Source organism: Lepidochelys kempii, chromosome 1 (genome assembly GCF_965140285.1).
Source record: "Lepidochelys kempii isolate rLepKem1 chromosome 1, rLepKem1.hap1, whole genome shotgun sequence".
In the NCBI taxonomy this organism is placed as follows: Eukaryota; Metazoa; Chordata; order Testudines; family Cheloniidae; genus Lepidochelys; species Lepidochelys kempii.
The window spans coordinates 237,069,789-237,092,379 of NC_136380.1; positions in this window are offsets into that span (position 1 = coordinate 237,069,789).

Here is a 22,591-nt window from a genome sequence, read left to right on the forward strand (position 1 = left end):
TTCAATGTGTTTTTTTTCCCCACAGTCCACAATTCTGCATGCATTTTGAGGTTTGCACCTCACACTTTCCCCCCCTCATTTATCCGAGCTGACAGCAGCTGAGGCATTAATGCAATATAGTTGCAGCAAAATGTCTGGTTATCAAAAAAAAAAAAAAGAAGCAGGCAACATAATACTTGAGTGTTGATATTGTTACAGCAAATTTTTCTTAAACAAATAGGTCTTCTCTGGCTTTTTCCAAATTACCGCAATTAATAAAGGTCCATTATTACTTTTCCACGATTTTCTGTCTTGTCTGCAACTCAGCCGCAGTTATTTGACAATCACCTTGCAATTCAAATAGGGTCTCAGTTATTAATCTATTCCCATGATACTGTGCTCACTTCATCAAAGTGACTTTTCTTTAGCTCACAGGTGAGGTAATCCTGTTCTAAAGGATTAGGCATTCCTAAACATTCCTAGGCATTCCTTTAGTCTGCGGAAGAGAAGAATGAGGGGGGATTTGATAGCTGCTTTCAACTACCTGAAAGGGGGTTCCAAAGAGGATGGATCTAGACTGTTCTCAGCGGTAGCAAATGACAGAACAAGGAGTAATGGTCTCAAGTTGCAGTGGGGGAGGTTTAGGTTGGATATTAGGAAAAACTTTTTCACTAGGAGGGTGGTGAAACACTGGAATGCGTTATCTAGGGAGGTGGTGGAATCTCCTTCCTTAGATATTTTTGAGGTCAGGCTTGACAAATCCCTGGCTGGGATGATTTAGTTGGGGATTGATCCTGCTTTGAGCAGGGGGTTGGACTAGATGACCTCCTGAGGTCCCTTCCAACCCTGATATTCTATGATTCTAAACCTTTCATTCTAAAGCTTCACCCTAATAAATAGAACAACTCTTTTTCCTGCAAATAAACTATTATTTCAGAGCTCCAAAAACAACAAACAAAAGCTGGCACTTCTGAAAGAACACTGGTTTCTCTTCTCTGCATCACATCTGACGCACATGGATACCTCCCGACTCCTGCAACACAATATCTCCATTCAACACACTTATGAAACAAATGAAAAGCAGTTTAGCAGCCAAGGGAGCACTAATTGGAGGAAATTTGTGATATATTTTTTTTAAATTAATGAATTAAGGGCTAGATTGTGCATTACCAAGATAAAATCTATGGGAAAGAGCCAAAAGGAGGAAGACAGAGTTTCTTTCAAAATCTTCTTCTGAGGGGGCAAGATTTGCTCTATGGAAAGGGGTAGAGGTCTAGTTATGAAGCTCCATGGATCCCTCAAGATTTCTGGAGGCCTATTGGAAAGCAGGGCAGGGCGGGACATGAAAACATGCTGCTCTTCCCCATTCCCTGGAAGTGCAGCTGCTTTCGAGCCACACTGCTAAAGGGATAACCATAAATTACATGGTGCATTGGGGGCTGGGGTAGGTCCTTAATTTTGCATGCTTGTTTCAGTGTTACAGGGGATGGGTGGGTCTTGAAAAAATGTGTTATGTAATTTATGGACAGACCCTAGAACTCTTTTCCCTGGAGATGTCAAGGGCTATGTATTACCTTTTTGGGGAGTCCACATGGAGTGCCAAGCCCTGATCACCCCATCCCCAGACGCAGAACCCCAGACCCACAGAAGGTGCTCCATATGGTTGAGGAATAGGAAGGAAAAGTGGATTAGAGGTGTCTGACCCTTCTCCGTGTTAGAGAGGTGAGACGCATCCTTAGAAGGGACTCTGCATAGTAAACGTGGAGAAAAGAACCCCACTCCATAGTTTTATAATCAAATACCATTTATAAGAAGAAGCTTAGACATCTACACTATGAGCTGGGGTGTGATTCCCAGCTCATGTAGACATAGTGGTGCTAGCTCTCAACTGAGCTCGCAGACTAAAGGTAGTAGTGTAGCCATGGTAACATTGGCAGCAGCTCCACCACTATGCTAGCCATCCTGAGTTCAATCGCCCCTGAACCCTGTGGAAATGATCTCAGATTTTGATTTGTTTTAACCTCGTAGCTTTCTCTGTAAACCCCCACCTAGTGTGGCTTCTTTTGAGAAATTTTCTCTTTGGTAGCTTAGTAATGTTTGTCACAGGGCATATGTGAGACACCAGGGAAAACAAAGATAGAAGAACGAATCCATTGCTTAGCTTTGCTTTTAAAATGTCAGTTTTATTATACAGGAGCAGCTCAAAATTCTCTAGTCTTTCAGTGCTATATCAGATTCAAACTCTGATGTCTTATCTGTGGGATATATTTTCTGTTTGCTCTTGTTTCTTATAATCAATTTTTTTATGTTTTATAGCCTTTAAACATAAAAAGGAAGCACACTTTCTCTCATATATCTAATGTACTAGATACATCACTTAATACTTTCAGTTACACTGATTATCTTATATATAAAAAAGTGTATGTATGCATGTGTGCAAAAACAAACATAAAGCCAAGCAAGTTGCATTACTGAATGCAAGTATGGAGCTTTAGACTTCCAGAGCATCTGGATTTTGCAATTGGCAATATTTGCCTATTTGAGAGGGCTGGCTTCCCATCAGCAGGACAGCAAAATATGTTTCAACCAAAACAAAAAATATCTGTTTTAAATCTCTCTTGTTTTCTGTTGTCAGACAACACAAGCATAACAATCCCAGATTATAAATGGAGTAAACTGAAACCAAAACTATATTTTTGCCATCATCATCAACCCTCTAAGCCCAAAACTGTGATAATGAATGAACATTAAAATGTGTGACAAAAATGCAAAACAAGGTTTTGCAGGGGAAAATAAGAGTGCATGGCGCATAGAGTGAAGTGGGATTGATTTTGTTTTGAACCTTGTTATTTTATCATTATTTTTTTACAGTAGTGCCTAGAAATCCCAACCAAGTTTGGGACCATATGGTGCTAGGCACTGTACAAACACAGAATGAGAGTCCAGGCCCCAAAGAGTTTTCAATCTAAGGCTCTGATCTTGCAAAGCTTTAATGTACATACTTACTTTATGCACTGGGAGTAGTTCCACTGAAGTCAATTCACAGTGCATACAGTTAAGCATGTACATATTTTTGAAGGACCAGGGTCAAAACAGACAGAAGGTGGGGATGCACAAGGAGGTGAAGCAACTTGCCCAAGTTCACACATTGGGTCAGCGGCACATCCAGGAACAGAATCCAGGTCGCCTGACTCTCAGCTGGATCCCCTATCTACTAGATAGCAGCGCCTCCTATATTTATGGTTACCAGTGCTCAAAACTCATGTGTCTTTTAGGGATGCCAAAACATAATTTGGCAGGTGATTGTGCTTGCAGCCATGATGTAAATGAAGTTGTTACATGTGAAGTGTAAAATGTCAGTCAAAGGATGAAGTGGTGAATACCTGTAACCTTCACTGATCTGATTATATGGGTGTGCAAATGAGAGAAATTTACACACCCCAAAGGTGGAAAGTTGGTTTGTAGCAGAAAAAAACAACTAATAAGAGATGTAAGATAAAATAGCCCTTGTTTAGTTGCCTTTTCTCCTACAGACACCTTTCTACCTATTTACTGAATTCATATTGAGCTTGCATGACCATTTACATCAATGCTGAGTTTAGCCTAGAGACTTTCATGGGAGGTGTGAAATGATTTATACCATACTCCAGGAGGATAACACCCATGTCACAGTGCAGAATTTGGCCCTAGGTTTACATGTGGGACATTATTAAAAGAAAAGTAATTTTAAAACAAACTTAACATTTTGCTAATGACCTTTCCCTTCCACCGTTCTGTTTGCTGTAACAAAATGTGAAGAAAACTGACTTTTTCCCTCATTGTTTTGCACTTGTTTCCAGTGACAAAATACAGTGTCTTTGATACTTACAATTGTTTTAATATTTAAAAGGATTTTAGAAATACTCCCTTGACTGAAAAAAGTCATAATTTTTAATGTTGTCAGGAGCAGAGTTTTCTTTTAGTTTTGTATATTTCAGAAGGCCTTCAGAGCTGGAGAGAGGTTCTCTTTTTAAAAACATTTTACACAGGAGTATGGTGCGGGTGCTTGTGTCGGTGGTTTCATAGCTCTTTTGAGCTGAAGGTTAAGAATTTTTTTTTTTGTCTTTGACAATCCAGGTGTAAGATTCTGTTTAAAACAATAATATGTATTGGATGACTAGCAGTTTCAATTTGTTTCAGAGTACATTAGGCTACACAAGCTAGACAATGTTTACCTTCAAATCAGCAGCATGGCTATGGGTACCTGCATGGCCCCACAGTATGCCAACATTGTTATGGCTGACTTAGAACAACGCTTCCTCAGCTCTCGTCCCCTAATGCCCCTACTCTACTTGCGCTACATTGATGACATCTTCATCACCTGGACCCATGGACTAGAAGCCCTTGAGGAATTCCACCATGATTTCAACAATTTCCATCCCAACATCAACCTCAGCCTGGACCAGTCCACACAAGAGATCCACTTCCTGGACACTATGGTGCTAATAAGCGATGGTCACATAAACACCACCCTATACCAGAAACCTACTGACCGCGATGCCTACCTACATGCCTCCAGCTTTCATCCAGACCACGCCACACGATCCATTGTCTACAGCCAAGCTCTATGATTCAACCGCATTTGCTTCAATCCCTCAGACAGAGACAAACACCTACAAGATCTCTATCAAGTATTCTTACAACTACAATACACACCTGCTGAAGTGAAGAAACAGATTCAGAGCCAGAAGAGTACCCAGAAGTCACCTACTACAGGACAGGCCCAACAAAGAAAATAACAGAACGCCACTAGCCATCACCTTCGGCCCCCAATTAAAACCTCTCCAATGCATCATCAAGGATCTACAACCTATCCTGAAGGATGACCCATCACTCCCACAGTGGGAGACAGGCCAGTCCTCACTGACAGACAGCCCCCAACCTGAAGCAAATACTCACCAGCAACCACACACCACACAACAGAACCACTAACCCAGGAACCTATCCTTGCAACAAAGCCCGTTGCCAACTGTGTCCACATATCTATTCAGGGGACACCATCATAGGGCCTAATCACATCAGACACACTATCAGAGGCTCGTTCACCTGCACATCTACCAATGTGATATATGCCATTATGTGCCAACAATGCCCCTCTGCCATGTACATTGGTCAAAATGGACAGTCTCTATGTAAAAGAATAAATGGACACAAATCAGACGTCAAGAATTATAACAGTCAAAAACCAGTCGGAGAACACTTCAATCTCTTTGGTCACTCAATTACAGACCTAAAAGTTGCAATTCTTCAACAAAAAAACTTCAAAAACAGACTCCAATGAGAGACTGCTGAATTGGAATTCATTTGCAAACTGGATACAATTAACTTAGGCTTGAATAGAGACTGGGAGTGGATGGTCATTACACAAAGTAAAACTATTTCCCCATGTTTAGTCCTCCCCCTTCCCCCCATTCCTCAGACGTTCTTGTCAACTGCTGGAAATGACCCACCTTGATTATCCCTACAAAAGGCTTTTTCCCCCCGCTCTCCTGCTGGTAATAGCTCACCTTAAGTGATCAGTCTCCTTACAGTGTGTATGGTAACACCCATTGTTTCATGTCCTCTGTGTATATAAATCTCCCCACTGTATTTTCCACTGAATGCATCCAATGAAGTGAGCTGTAGCTCACGAAAGCTTATGCTAAATAAATTGGTTAGTCTCTAAGGTGCCACAAGTCCTCCTTTTCTTTTTGCGAAAACAGACTAACACGGCTGCTACTCTGAAAGCTAGAGCTGTGATTCCCCTGCTTGGGTACACATACTCATTCTAGTGGCCATTGAGCTAGCATGGGTATACATAGCAGTGTAGCTGTGGTGGAATGGGTAGCAGCAGCAGAGCCATGATTCAGCCCTGCCAAGTACATACCCACTGTTTTCAGTGCTACTGCGGCTACACGGATATACTCATACTAGCTCTCACTGAGCTAGTGCGAGTCTGTGTACACTAGCAGGTAAATAACTCCCCTAGTTTACAGTATAACTACAGCATTAGGGTGACATCAGAAAGTGAGAAAGTAAGTTAAACAAAAATATAGTAAAGCACTAATGGTCAGATTCCTTTAAAAGGACACAAAGGGTTATAAATCACATGAGAGAAAGCAGGTTAAAAATAACGGGCCCAATCCTGTATTCTTTGCCTAACCAGATCTCATTTTCTTCAGTGAGATTTTGCTGCTCAAGGAACAGAATTACAATAGAGCTCAGATAGCAGTTTTTCCATCACTCCATCTCAAAAACACTTTACAAAGAGATTTGTATTGCATTTGACTGGTGGCCCACTGTACTAGCCACTGTGCAAATATATATAGAAAAGACAGTCCTTGCATAAAAAAATATCCACAACAACAACAAAACCAATTTACAGTCATAAGCATAAGATGAGAGACAAACAAGGGGGACGCACAAGGTAACAGAGATGATTATGATCACTGTGATAAGCTGAGGTCATTGTTGTGGAGGTTTTTTGTAGGCATACAATCTAGCTAGCTATTTTTGGTACTTATATGGCCCCATTACTGTAATATCTGTTCACCTCACAATTGTTAATGTATTTATCCTCACAACGTCCCTGTGAGGTAGGGAAGGGCTCTTTTCCCCATTGTACAGGTGAGGAACTAAGACACAGAGACTAAGGCCCAGACCTTCAAAGGTGCTTTGGCTTTTAGCACCTGTTGAAATCAACAGGAGTTAATTAACTTCGAGGATTTGGGCTTAAGTGACCTACCAGAGAGGCTCAGAGGCAGAGCGGACCTTAGGGAAAATGGCGCCCTGGGCAAACTTGTATTTTGGTGTCCCTTGAGGGGTGAGCTGTATCTATGCATCACTGCTCACCCCTTCCCACCACTTTCTGCCGTGGGGAGGAAGCAGGGAGAAATCTGGGTGCCATCCCATGTGTCGCCTCTATGAGTTTGTGGCGCTCCCCTGCCAGCCGGCAATGCGCACCTCTGCACTGCTGCCGGGCTTGGTACTCAAGCCACTGGGCCATCTTTCCTCTCTACAAAGGGAGGGTTGGATTAAACATTTAAAAATAATCAAAATAAATTTTCTTACCTGTGTAAGCAGGGTCTGAATGAGTTCTCCCCTGACATCTAGTGAGGAGCTGGGGATGAGGACTTCAGGAGCTGACCTTGTTTGCATGGGCACACCCACCCTGTCTAGGTTCTCAGCATGGTGGGGCTGCTTTGCCCAAATGATCACTTTTGGCTGGTGTTGGATCACAAATCACTCAGTTATTAGGGGGAAGGAGTACTAAAGGGCTGTTATTCTTGTTGGTTGACTCAAGGGCAGCAGAACTGTGCTTGGTATACCCTGATTGAGGGGTTCACCCTCAAATAAACTGCACTTGCTAGGCAGGGGACAGGGGTTGGAAAGGGGGCTGGGAAGAAGCAGGGCAGGGGCTGGGCTTCACAGAAGGCGTGGAGGGGGCCGGGGCCGGGGCCGGGGCCAGGGCCAGGGCAGCAGGGGGGTGGTCAGTGGTGTGGCCCTTGGGCCAATGTACTAGTCCTCATGTGGCCCTCGTGGTCATTTGAGTTTGAGACCCCTACACTAGCACAATCTTGAGATGTTTAGGTTGTACAGAAAATGGTAATTCCATACAACTGCCCAGCCCTTCCCTTCCCCCTTCCATGTCTTCATTTTCATTTAGGAAATTAAAAAAAAAAAACCCAAACCCTGTAAATATTTCTATTCACAATAACCCATATCATTGGCTCTTATGAAAGTTGATTTCCTGGGTAGCTACGTAAGCCAGATGTTTGGCAACTTTGCCCTGCAGGTAGAGTAGGGGACCAGAATCTACTCTCTGCCACTTTACTACTGTTGCTTAATATTTAGAAATATAACTAAATAAAAACCTTACAGAACATTTCCTAGATAACAGACTCAATTGCTGAAAGAAAATCTTTTGCTTTAGTTATTTCCCCTTCCCTTCCAAGTGATTGCTTTCCTAAATGTACAAGCAACTCTAGCATGCAGATTAGTTGACTATGCTTTTTACTACAAAACCAAGGACATGATCAATGCCCTTTTCCAGTTTATTAGGCCTGCCTGCTTTATTTAGATAGTTAGAAAGCAAAACCAATAGGGATCAGAAGAGCAGTATTGTGCCTTGTCATAAATATAAAGGGAAGGCTAACCACCTATAAATCCCTCCTGGCCAGAGGAAATACCCTTTCACCTGTAAAGGGTTAAGAAGCTAACGATAACCTCGCTGGCACCTGACCAAAATGACCAATGAGGAGACAAGATACTTTCAAAGCTGGAGGCGGGGGGATGACGACAAAGGGTTCTCTCTGTCTGTGTGTTGTTTTTGCTGGGACCAGAGCAGGAATGCAGGTCAGAACCCCTGTAAAGGTTAATAAGCAATCTAGTTAGATATGCGTTAGATTCTGTTTAAATGGCTGATAAAATACGTTGTGCTGGATGGAATGTATATTCCTGCTTTTCTGCCTTTTTGTAACTTAAGGTTTAGCCTAGAGGGATTCTCTATGTTTTGAATCTGATTACCCTGTAAGGTATTTACCATTCTGATTTTACAGAGGTGATTCTTTTACTGTTTCTTCAATTAAAATGCTTCTTTTAAGACCCGGATTGCTTTTTCATTGTTCTTAAGATCCAAGGGTTTGGGTCTGTGTTCACCTATGCAAATTGGTGAGGATTTTTATCACCAGGAAAGGGGGTGTAGGGCTTGGGAGGATTCGGGGGGGAAAGCCATTTCCAAGTGGGTTCTTTCCCGGTTATATTTGTTAGACGCTTGGTGGTGGCAGCAATAAGGCCCAGGGACAAAAGGTAAAATAGTTTGTACCTTGGGGAAGTTTTAACCCAAGCTGGTAAAAATAAGCTTAGGGGGTTTTTCATGCAGTTCCCCACATCTGTACCCTAGAGTTCAGAGTGGGGAAGGAACCTTGACAGCCTCATTAGCAGTAAGATACACGTAGAGTTTTCATTCTCAAGTGAAGTGACATAAAAAGCTTACAGTAAGAGGAAGGAGTACCAGAACGTGTCCACAAGCACATGGAGACAAGAAGTTTTAAAGCTCTTTACAAGGCAAACTTCATATTTCACATTACAAAGAGAAACCATATTATATGGACAAAAACACTGAGTTTGATTTTCCAGTCCTCACCCAGACAATGCTGCCATTGAAATCAAAGGCCAAAGGCTAGGAAATTTTGGGGCGGGGTGCGACTTGCCTTTCCTCAAAGACTTCTAGCCATCCATTTTTATTTTGTTATTCTAAGAAGTGCTGTGAGGTAGAAACAAATTTCTATGTACATACACAAATTCCCCCACCATCATTTGCAACAAAAAAATTTGTCAGAAATGCCATTGCTGCTTTGTGGCCTGCAGAAATGGAAGAGATTTGATGGGTAGGGTTGGTATCTCCCAATCTGAGCTGCCTGCTCCCAATATTGAAGCTTCACTAGGCATATTGATTAGTGTAAGTTAAGAGATCAATCATTTGGTAGAAGTCACCAGGGCCATGTCAAACAAATCCCTGATTTCCTGCGAGTGTATAATATTTTACCATTTTGTCATCCAACTTTTCTAGAAAACAGAGATCACTTACTATGTCTCCTTGTTCTGATCTCTTTATTAACACCCTTTCCCCTCCTTTTTCTCTTCTTTCAGCACCTATGGCTCCTGTATTCATCTCCTGAGATAAAAAAATCAAAGAAAAAATAAATAAAATTGATGGAGGAGAAATATGTCTCTCCTAAGGAGCTATAGTTTAGGGGCATCCTCTTATTATGCGTGTGTGCAGTGCTTAACCCGATGGGGCAGCAAACAAATGAATGTTTCAACCTCTGGGTGCTACTTAATACCAATAACAAATAACCTTCCACACCAGGGATTTAAGACATACTGAGAAGAGTGGCAGCTACCTTACTCTTCCTACTCTCTGGCCTTACCTCTTTTCCCACATGGCCCACTGTTAGGGCAGAAATTTTGTTTGAGGCTCATGAGAACGTAAGAATGGCCATACTGGGTCAGACCAAAGGTCCATCCAGCCCAGCATCCTCTCCACCAGCAGTGGCCAATGCCAGGTGCCCCAGAGGGAGTGAACCTAACAGGTAATGATCTAGTGATCTCTCTCCTGCCATCCATCTCCACCCTCTGACAAACATAGGCTAGGGACACCATTCCTTACCCATCCTGGCTAATAGCCATTAATGGACTGAACCTCCATGAATTTATCCAGTTCTCTTTTAAACCCTGTTATAGTCCTAGCCTTCACAACCTCCTCAGGCAAGGAGTTCCACAGGTTGACTGTGCGCTGAGTGAAGAAGAACTTCCTTTTATTTGTTTTAAACCTGCTACCCATTAATTTCATTTGGTGGCCCCTAGTTCTTATATTATGGAAACAATTAAATAACTTTTCCTTATTCACTTTCTCCACACCACACATGATTTTATATACGTCTGTCATATCCCCCCTTAGTCTCCTCTTTTCCAAGCTGAAAAGTCCTAGCCTCTTTAATCTCTCCTCATATGGGACCCGTTCCAAATCACTAATCATTTTAGTTGCCCTTTTCTGAACCTTTTCTAATGCCATTTTATCTTTTTTGAGATGAGGGTCCACATCTGTACGCAGTATTCAAGATGTGGGCGTACCATGGATTTATATAAGGGCAATAAGATATTCTCCATCTTATTCTCTATCCCTTTTTTAATGATTCCTAACATCCTGTTTGCTTTTTTGACTGCTGCTGCACACTGCATGGATGTCTTTGGAAAACTATCCATGATGACTCCAAGATCTTTCTCCTGATTAGTTGTAGCTAAATTAGCCCCCATCATATTGTATGTACAGTTGGGGTTATTTTTTCCAATGTGCATTATTTTACATTTATCCACATTAAATTTCATTTGCCATATTGTTGCCCAATCACTTAGTTTTGTGAGATCTTTTTGAAGTTCTTCACAGTCTGCTTTGGTCTTAACCATCTTGAGCAGTTTAGTATCATCTGCAAACTTTGCCACCTCACTGTTTACCCCTTTCTCCAGATCATTTATGAATAAGTTGAATAGGATTGGTCCTAGGACTGACCCTTGGGGAACACCACTAGTTACCCCTCTCCATTCTGAAAATTGACCATTTATTCCTACCCATTGTTCCCTGTCTTTTAACCAGTTCTCAATCCATGAAAGGATCTTCTCTCTTGTCCCATGACAACTTAATTTACCTAAGAGTCTTTGGTAAGGGACCTTGTCAAAGGCTTTCTGGAAATCTAAGTACACTATGTCCACTGGATCCCCCTTGTCCACGTGTTTGTTGACCCCTTTGAAGAACTCTAATAGATTAGTAAGACATGATCTCCCTTTACAGAAACTATGTTGACTTTTGCACAACAATTTATGTTCTTCTATGTGTCTGACAATTTTATTCTTTACAATTGTTTCAACTAATTTGCCAGGTACTGACGTTAGACTTACCGGTCTGTAATTGCCAGGATCACCTCTAGAGCCCTTCTTAAATATTGGCATTACATTAGCTATCTTCCAGTCATTGGGTACAGTAGCTGATTTAAAGGACGGGTTACAAACTGTAATTCCACAATTTCACATTTGAGTTCCTTCAGAACTCTTGGGTGAATGCCATCTGGTCCTGGTGACTTGTTACTGTTAAGTTTCTCAATTAACTCCAAAACCTCCTCTAGTGACACTTCAATCTGTGACAATTCCTCAGATTTGTCACCTACAAAAGACAGCTCAGGTTTGGGAATCTCCCTAACATCCTCAGCCGTGAAGACTGAAGCAAAGAATTCTTTTATCGTCTTTAAGTGTTCCTTTTGTGTCTTGATCGTTCAGGGGCCCCACTGGTTGTTTAGCAGGCTTCCTGCTTCTGATGTATTTAAACATTTTGTTATTACCTTTTGAGGTTTTGGCTAGCTGTTCTTCAACTTCCTTTTTGGCTTTTCTTATTACATTTTTACATTTAATTTGGCAATGTTTATGCTCCTTTCTATTTACCTCACTAGGATTTGACTTCCACTTTTTAAAAGATGCTTTTTTATCTCTCACTGCTTCTTTTACATGGTTGTTAAGCCACGGTGGCTCTTTTTTAGCTCTTTTACTGTGTTTTTTAATTTGGGGTATACATTTCAGTTGAGCCTCTATTATGGTGTCTTTGAGAAGTGTCCATGCAGCTTGCAGGTATTTCACTCTAGTCACTGTACCTTTTAATTTCTGTTTAACTAACCTCCTCATTTTTGCGTTGTTCCCCTTTCTGAAATTAAATGCCACAGTGTTGGGCTGCTGAGGTGTTCTTCCCACCACAGGAATGTTAAATGTTATTACGTTATGGTTACTATTTCCAAGCAGTCCTGTTATAGTTACCTCTTGGATCAGATCCTGCGCTCCACTCAGGACTAGATCGAGAGTTGCTTCACCCCTGGTGGGTTCCTGTACCAGCTGCTCCAAGAAGCAGTCATTTAAAGTATCGAGAAATTTTGTCTCTGCATTTCGTCCTGAGGTGACATGTACCCAGTCAATATGGGGATAATTGAAATCCCCCACTATTATTGAGTTCTTTATTTTGATAGCCTCTCTAATCTCCCTTAGCATTTCATCATCATTATCACTGTCCTGGTCAAGTGGTCGATAATAGATCCCTACTGTTAGAGCATGGAATTACTATACATAGAGATTCTATGGAACATGTGGATTCATTTAAGTTTTTTATTTCATTTGATTCTACATTATCTTTCACATGTAGTGCCACTCACCATAAAAGTTTCTGATGTGTCAGATTCTTTATGTGAATGTTTCTTGTCTGATCTGGCCTATACTTTATCCTCTTTCACCCCCTCCTCCTGACTAAAATCTAGAGAATCTCTAACAGTAGACTCTCCTTGAAGAGAAGTCTCTGTCCGATTCACGTGCTCCTCTGCAGCAATCTCTTAGTTTAAAATCTGCTTTGCAACCTTTTTAATGTTAAGAGCCAGCAGTCTGGATTCACTTTGGTTTAGGTAGAGCCCATCCTTCCTGTATAGGCTCCCTCATCCCAAAAGTTTCCCCAATTCCTAATAAATCTAAACCCTCCTCTCTACATCATCATCTCATCCACACATTGAGACTCTGAAGCTCTGCCTGCCTACCTGGCCCTGCGCGTGGAACTGGAAGCATTTCTGAGAATGCCACCATAGAGGTCCTGGATTTCAGTCTCTTTCCTAGCAGCCTAAATTTGGCCTCCAGGACGTCTCTCCTACCTTTCCCTATGTCATTGGTACCTACATGTACATGACCACTGGCTCCTCCCCAACACTACACATAAGTCTATCTAGATGCCTTGAGAGATCAGCAACCTTTGCACCAGGCAGGCAAGTCACCTTACGGTTCTCCCGGTCATCACAAACCCAGCTATCTATGTTTTTAACGATTGAATCTCCCATTAGTAACACCTGCCTTTTTCTAATGACTGGAGTTCCCTCCCCGGGAGAGGTAACCTCAGTGTGAGAGGATACCCCAACATCATCTGGAAGGAGGGTCCCAACTATGGGAAGGTTTCTCTGTGTTCCCGTTGACTGCTCTCCTCTGGACCTTTCATCCTCCTTAACGGCACAGGGGCTGTCTGACCAGAGGTGGGACAGATCTACAGTGTCCTGGAAAGCCTTATCAACATACCTCTCTGCCTCCCTTAGCTCCTCCAGTTCCGCCACCCTGGCCTCCAAAGCCCATACACAGCCTCTGAGGGCCAGGAGCTCCTTGCACTGAATGCACACATATACCAATCATACATGCTACACTGAGTGCAATAAACAGGATAGCCCCCACTCTGCTGCTGGGCTTCAGCCTGCATTTTCTCCTACAGTTACCTAGGTTAAAGATAAGGGTTTTTGTTTAAATCAAGAAGTTTTAATTATAGTTTAGTGTAAGATGTTAAAGAATGGCAAGTGTACCTCGCCCCCTTCCCAACTCCCTCTCGAAACTCCCTGTTAGTGGCCCCTGTTCGCAAAGCTCCCTGGTCACTTGCTCACTGCTTTATAAAGCCCTGTCCTCCTTGATAGCCCCGTCCCCTGACTAAGCCAATGAACAGAGGCTTCTAGATTTCAAACCTTGTTTAGAAGCTCACAGCTTCCACCGGCCGGCCACAGCACACGGTCCTACAAACAGACAAACACAAGCTTGGCACACAGCACGTAACCCCCAAACACAAACACACACTACAGACAGCCACTTACCCCAAGGGTCCCGTATTTGCTCCTCCTTCACCTGGAGAACTCCCTCTCGAAACTCCCTGATAGCGGCCCCTGTTCGCAAAAAAGAAGAATGGATGTATGTGGTGATCCGATTCTAGGGAACAGAGTATGTTGGTTACCCCGCAGTGTCAACAGAGCACTGTTCTATAAAGCCTTTGCTGAGCCTAAACCAAAACTACCCCTAACTCTGGGAAATTAAAGATCTAGATTTGAACTTTGCAGCTCAGGACCAATTTCTACATTAAACGTAACAAATCTGAAGGAATAATACTTTGAAATGCTATGCTATTGCAATTGCACATGTTCAAGCAGGTTACTACACATTTTTTTGCCTATTAGTACACATAGCACGTAGTGCTGCACTGTGTTTTATGCCCTGAAAGATTCTACCTAAATGTCTCTGCTTTAAGTTAGCCACAAAACTAGAGAGCAGGTTGGACCCCAAGTGTCACCCTGTTAGTGTACATTGGCTCGCTTCCCAAGAGTGCCTTGAAGCTTTTATAAGGAAATAAATCAGGAGTAACAAGGCTCTCACTTCAGCAGGAGTAAGACCTAGGTTTTGTTTTCACTTCACGAATTCTGTTCTGCAGACTTGTCCACTGTGATGCCATAACAACGTAGAGCCATGTAATGCTTTCAGACAGCTTGAAAGGCTTTATTCTTTTGCATAGCCAGCCCACATTTTTCATGGCATCAAGGCTCTTTTATCCCTCTTCTCGCCACGCTACCCATGGCTATATGTAACTCTGTACTAGTAATAATACTGAAGCATTTTTAGTACGTTTCTCTGCAATGTCTCTTCTCCTCACCTGGCGCTATTCTGCATGTTGACCATGCCATCAATTCTTGGACAGGAAACACAGAAACCTGAACCCAAGTTTTAGCAGGTAAATGCTGGAGGAACTAATTTTCAAATACTTGACTTTAAAATGTAGTTGCATTTTTAAGTCTGCATACATTGTTTCCTCTTGCTCTTCCCATTCACTACTGTGAGAATATGATATAAAATACAAACTCGTTAAATAATATGAACAAAATATCCATATCATGTTTTTCAGTTCTTTGCATCTCTACCGCTTAGTAAAGATGCAGACTTGAGAATGATCATGTGTAGAATTCCATTAGCCAAAATAGAATTAAACCCAAGAAATTACACAAAGCAATGTGTTACCACAGGTCAAAAGTATTGACATCCCATGTTAAATTAAATATTAAGAGATAGTGTCAGATCATTTAATCAGTCTCATTGCACAGACATATTACAAGCTCACGAAAGCTCATGCTCAAATAAATTGGTTAGTCTCTAAGGTGCCACAAGTCCTCCTTTTCTTTTTACATAGGTAAAGCTATCCTAGTTCAACAGATGCAAGTGGTTTTGGTATCAAAACAAAACCAGATCCTCCAATATACAGTCCTTATCAATTTTTCAGCCAAGTTTTATATACTAAACAAATTATGGTCTGCAGTGACACAGTTCAACCAAATATAACTCTAAAGTTATATACAGTTAATTACTAAAAATGAAGTTGTAAATCATAGCAAGACTTCCCCTTACACACACACACACACACACACACACACCCCCAAACATAATTTAAGGTTATTCTAGTTCTGATATATACAAGTACTGTGGGCTTTTACGCCACTGTAAACAACTGTCCGAACAGTGGTAAAAGTCCTTAGCTTACAAAGCAGGTCAGACCTCTTTCTCCTTTTATTTTAAGTTTCTGTCAATGGAAATGCATGTCTGCAATGTTGTTGTAGCCACGTTGGTCCCAGGATATTAGAGAGACAGGGTGGGTGAGGCAATATCTTTTATTGGACCAACTTCTGTTGGTGAGAGAAGAAAGCTTTCAAGCTACTGAAGAAGAGTCCCTGTGTCATTTAAAAGCTTGTCTGTCTCACCAACAGAAGTTGGTCCAATAAATATATTGACTCACGCATCTTGTCTCTCTAATGAAAAATGCATGTCCATTTAGAATACTTGCTCTAGATACTAAGGGATTCTCTTAGCTATATTTGTCATTAATTAGAATAGCTTCTGTTACAGATAATTTCCTATTCCAATAGGCTTAGTCACTGTAGTGAGTTTTCCTAGTTTTGGCAACCTCAAAGATTCTTTGACTTAAATTTTCTAGACATAGGCTAAACCTGTTAGTGAAACCCAGCTATATGTTGTACACTTAAATCATTTGCAGAACTGTGATTTAGGTACATACTTTACAAGCAGCATTAAGCTTGAAAAGTAACAGTCTTGTGTTTAAAAAAACAATCTGAACTGAGGTGAAAGTGTTCTCCAGCTCAGCTTGACATTGTCCGTGACGGGTTTCCCATAACAGATAGAAAATTCAGTTCAGAACTCTCTAAGTATTATAACACTTATATTCTTGTTCTTCCTGGATTTTGTAGCATTCTCCCTAATATTAAAAAAACCCCAAAGTAAATATGGTGCATGTCCCTAACAAGATTTTTATGGTTCTTCCACAGGGGGCACTCTCTCTCATCAGTCCCTTTCATCCAGGAGTTTTGGCAAAAGCTGATTGGGATTCTTTTGTCAAAACATTGATGACGAGACATGGAAATTCAACCAAAACAAAAATTTCTGTGGAAAATGTTTTTTGTCTGAAATTTTCCATTATGACAAAGCCAAAAAATGATGATTTTTTGCCAAAACCAAAACATTTTTGCCAAAACCTGCTTAAATAAAAACAACCCAAAATTTCAGGTTTTAGTTTTACATAGAAAAAATTTAAGTGGGAAATTTTGAAAAGAACTGATTTTTTTTTAAAGTTTTCCATATATGATTATTGTTAACCTCCAATCAGCTCCAGTTTTGATTCAAAGGTGAAGAAGTCCTCAAGGCATTTAGTTTCTCATGGGTGGTGCAGGCTGGTACTTCTTGGCAAAGCAGAAGCAGGCCAATCAGAAAGCGACCTGCACTTCTGATGAAGAATTGGTGTGGTCCAGGGAACTCCACTCATTCCAAAAGCTAATGAGGACACAATTCTTCTTATGATGATCTGATATTACCCACCCAGAATGCAAGCTGTGTGCAGTTCTCACCAAGCAAAAATAAAACAAAACATCTCCTTTATGGGTTTTAAAGTCCATGCATGCAAAACATCTTGGACCATATCTATTCTGCATTTAGGGTGGGGTTTTTTTAAAGACATCTGCAAGTTCAGAGTACGACCAAAAACCTACTCCAACATTGGCCTCTTGTAAGTGTTGTCCTTGGTTTATTTGGCACATCTCCATTTATCCCGTCAATTGCAGTTTCTTTGTCAGTGCTTTATTATTTTGCAACATGTCCATTTTAAAGTTCATATATATACTTCATGCAAAAAGGCTTTGATTCAAAGCTAGTTTTGAGTTAATTTTGCAACAATAAGTCATTTGATTAATCTGCTTGATTTTAAACCACTATTTGTATGTTATAGTTAAGCATCTAATTAAAAGTAACTGTTTTTTTTTTTAGTGCAGTAGTTAGGTTAGAGTCACTTGAATATGCTGTGCTCTCTGTATAACTGCTAACTACCAGTTAATCATGCCTTGCGATCACCTGGGGTTCATAATATTTTGATTTTTCTTGAAGAACATCATTTCACATTGGCTTTTCAGCATACTGACAAAATACATCATCTCATTGGTTATAAAACAAATGCCTTGTTGTACTTCTGTTAATTGTCAATTAGATATAGGTTATTTATGTTCATTGATCACATTTAAAATAGACCCTTGACCAAATGACTCTAATAGTGTGATTGTGGTTGCCTTGGCAACAGAGCTTCCTCAGTCTGAAGGAATCTGTTATAGATTGTGTTTGAGAACTTTAACTCTATAATTCCCAACATTAAATTACTTTTTCTCTCTCCCCATTAAGAGACTATTTACTTCCTCAACATTGTATCACAAATAACTGTATTAATATGTGTTATACATTACTGACTACATGAGCTAAGAGAAATGAAGACGGAAATTACCTGATCACACTTTAGTTGCTAAGTTGCCTATAGGGTAGAACCTCAGAGTTATGAATACCTCAGGAATGGAGGTTGTTTGTAACTCTGAACAAAACTTTATGGTGGTTCTTTCAAAAGTTTACAACTGAACATTGACTTAATGCAGCTTTTAAAGTTTACTACGCAAAAGAAAAAAATGCTGCTTTCCCTTTATTTTTTAGTAGTTTACGTTTAACGGTATTGTACTGTATTTGCTTTTTTTCTTTGGTCTCTGCTGTTGCCTGATTGTGTACTTCTGGTTCCAAATTAGTTGTGTGGTTGACTGGTCAGTTTGTAACTCTGGTGTTCATAACTCTGAGATTCGAATGTATTACCTAGTTAGCCATTATTGTTACACAATGTAAGTTTCCTGTGTGTGAAACACAGAAACAGTTTGCTGCCTCACATCTACAGAAATTCACGTCTAATAATCATTGATATGCATAAAATTACTATTTATGATTAAATTCCACATTGTATATAGTGTCATCATCATACCCTACTATTATGTAACTGGAAATTTTAGTAACTCTGCAGACCACTTTTGGAATATAATTTGTACGAAAGATGCTACATTGAATAGAATGACATGAAATTTATTCTAGTCTGTTCAATTAGAATAAAATAGTTGTTAGCAATTTTTTCCTTTGTTTGCAGTTTATCTTTAAACTAGATCACTCATCCAGTCAATTTATGCTGATTGAGTTTATTTTAACTTTTATTAAAAATGTTAGCCACAGATTCCAGATGGAAAGTTAAATGTGTTACTGCCTGTAACGAGGTGGCACTCATGTCTCGCAAGCGCCCTCTTGGCAGAGTGTGCAAGTATCTGCACCTTTTCTCCCTGTAGCCTTCCTTGGGCTCAGGGCTTAATTAGTCCCCTAGTATCAATGGTCTTGGCCCTGGTATCAAGCCAAAGCCCAGGGCGTCCCCCCTAGAGGCAATGTCCTCACCCTCTCTGGGCCTTTTGGGCCCCAGCTCTCCCGCTGGGCCACTAAAAGAGTTCAGCTCCCCTTCTGGGATGCATGAAGGTCCAGGCCGCTTCCACATTGCTAATGGGGAAAAGAGGAGACCTGGGATCAGCCCAGGAATCCTGCAGAATCGATAGCAGTTGTCCGCCACATCACTTTAACTAAACTGCATCTCTGCTACACTTCTGTGGGCCACTTCTCCATGGCCTCAGCACATTCTTCACCTTTACCGTTTTCTGGCTGAGTCCAGCAGCCACCCCAGAGCTGCTTCTCTCTCCTTGTGGTCTCTGCTAGCACTGCTCTGTCCAGGGTCCTGTAGCTCGCTCAGCCAGGCACACCATCCATGCTCCTCCAGCTCCAGCAAAGAACTGACTTACTCTGGCCCTGCAGCTCCAGCAAAGAACTGACTTAGTCTGGCCCTGCAGCTCCTTTGATGTGAGCCTGCTGGGCCCAGACTGCAATAATCATTTTATTCTCAGACTTATTTCTAACCTGTAATAGTGTGAGACATGTATTTTGCCCTTGAGAGGAAGCATCAAATTTGTTTTTCTTTGTTTGTTTGATTAATCTAAACTAAAGGTATTTAGCCTTTCTTTCATTTTCAGCTTCCCGGAATCATTCCTTCCAGGGTGAAGGCCAACACAGGCTGACTTCACAGCAATCTTTTACCCATATGCAGACTGTAGACTCTTCTGGTCTACAGACTGGGTGATCACATGTCCCTGAAGACTGAAACTGTCCCTAGAATATTTTCCTAGTCTCTCTGTTGGTTTTACGACTCAGTGGATTGTTCCTTTTTGAAAATAATGATTCAAAAAATAACCTCCCAAATCCTGAAGATTTTCCAACAGAGCTTGTGGAAGTGGTATTAGACAAGCAGTATTATTGTCAACCTCAAGGGATCAAAAATCATAAGTTGGATTTTAAAAATCATTATTGGCCCCACTACTCAGGATATTTATCAATATCAAATCATCAATTTTAGTCTTTTGAGTTTAACTCCCGTCTACACTTCCGGCAATATGAGTGGGATAATTTTAGGTTGAAAAGCTAGAAAAGTTTCTAGCTGCTCAAATAGAGATGCCACTTCACCCATTTTAGGGGTGAGGAGATACTCCTGAGGGCATTCTGTGACAAAAAATTAAAAATTCGGCACACAATATTTTAAAATTCTGCAAAATTCTGCACATTTTATTTGTCAACAAGTAAATGCAGAGGCTCCAGCATGACAGTGGGGAGCAGAGGCCACTTGCTGCATGAAGATAGAAGATAACTCTGCAGCCCCCCAACCTCAGGACACAGATTCAGTAGTGAGGCTGCACCTAACTCTGACAGAGCACAAGGCCTGGGCGTGCCCCAGAAACACCCTGGGACCATGCCCCTCTGCACCAGGTGTGGGGCAGATAGGCTCAACCAGGCAGGATCCAAGTGTGGAGGAGTTCAGTGTGGGGAGATCCAGGTGTGGGGTGAAAGGATTCTGTGTGGGACAATCTGGGTGCAGGTAGCCCAGTGGGGGGGGTCTAGGTGTGGGGGGATCTGAATGCACAGAAGCTCATTGAGGGGGGGTTCCAGGTGCCAGGACAATGGGACTCTGCAGGGACTTCCAGGTGAAGGTTGTTGGGGCAGGTTGTTGTCAGTGGAGAGGTATGGGTGTGGGGGTCTCACCAGGGTCTGGGTGCTGGGGGAATGGAGCTTGGTGGGGTGGGGGTCTGGATGCAGCTAGTTGGTGGTCAGTGGCATGGGGGTCTGGATGTGGGGGCTCAGGGTGGTGTGGGGGGCATCAGGGTGGGGGTTTGAGTGCAGGGAGCTCAGTGGGGGTGGTCTGGGTGCAGGGGTGAGGGTCTGGAGGCAGGGGGCTCCAGATGCAGGGGTTGAGGTTCAGTGGGATGGGGTTTGGGTATTGAGGACTAGGGGAGTTCTGGATGTACTGGGTGAGGCTTGGCAGGGATTTCTGGGTATGGGAGGTCTGGATGCACAGGGGTTGGGTGGATGGAGGAGCAGCTCCCCATACAGTGACCTCTCCCCCAGCAGCTGAGGAGTGATGGGGGCAGGAAGCAGGGGAGGATGCTGAGTTTCCTGAAGCTGGGGGAAGTTTTTGGGGGTGGGTCTGACACAACCACTCCTTGGAGGGGAAGAGGAAGTCCTGTGCTCTCATGCTCCCAGCTCAGCTGGGACTAGCAGTGGATCCTGGCTCAGGGTAGGAGCCACTGGCTGTGGTGTCCCCAGCCCCGGGGTGATTTACCTCTCTGCTGGCTGCTCTGGGTGCCTGAAACATTGTACCTGCACTGCTAGGGAGTGGTGCGTGTGCTGCTCTTACAGCTTCCCTGTCAGAAAGTCATTTTTCTGACGGGAAGCAAATAAATCTGTGAGGGACATGAATTCTGTGCACTTGCAGAATTCCCCGAGGAGTAAGGAGAGAGTAATTGCCATCCACTTCCTATTACTGTCATGACTCTCTCCTCTGAGTTTCTCTCCCTCCCCCTCCATAGTCCTCTCAACCTTCCTCCTTTATCTGTCCCCCATATACTCATCCTTCTGCACATTTATAAAAAAAAGAGGGGGGAATAGTTATGTTAAGTTCTTGTAAACAGGTATAACATAAGTACTCAATGGAGAGCTCTATTCATGTGATGAAGTTATAATATGATGGAAAAACCTAATTCACACATACATAGAAATATATGGTACAAGGCCTACAAAATGAAGCTGGAAAACGAACATCCAAGAAACACACAGCACTCTTGATGTATCAAGTTTTCCAATTATTTTTTGGTAAAGATTAATGTGAGGTACAAAGATTTTACAAGCAAGAATATCTTTACATCAACATCAACCACCTTTCAGAGCTTTCTATATTTCAGCACAGTAATTATTTTTCTGTTCACTATTTTTTTTAAATAGTCAATTCAGTCACAAAGTGTTTCAAAAGTAATTTTAAATCATTCTTTTGTATAGTTTTAATAACTACATAAATACGTACATTACCCAGTCATTACAATAAATAATTTTTTTTTAAAAAAGAGTCTCAATTAATTGTTCAAATAGCTTAAAATAATTCATTTTTATTTTAATTACTCTTAATTACCTCCTGCAGCCCTGGGGCTTCTCTTCCCAGGACCTCGGAGCACCCCATCACCTCCATCAGTTCAGCCCTCCTAACCCCATCAGAGCCCAACCCCCCAATTCAGTCTCCCAGCCTCTCCTTGGCTCCTCTTAGAGTTCTTCGCCTCACCCCACAAGCTGGGCAGCTACAGTGGAGTCTCCTCTCATGTCCTCTATCTCAAGCCAGTGGGGTTGGCTCCAGGGGCTCATCACCCCCCCCCCCACCTTTCCAAGGCTGGATGCTGCAGTGGAGAGGAGCAGAAGTGCCATCCTGTCTGTTGTTTCTCAGGGGTAGGGA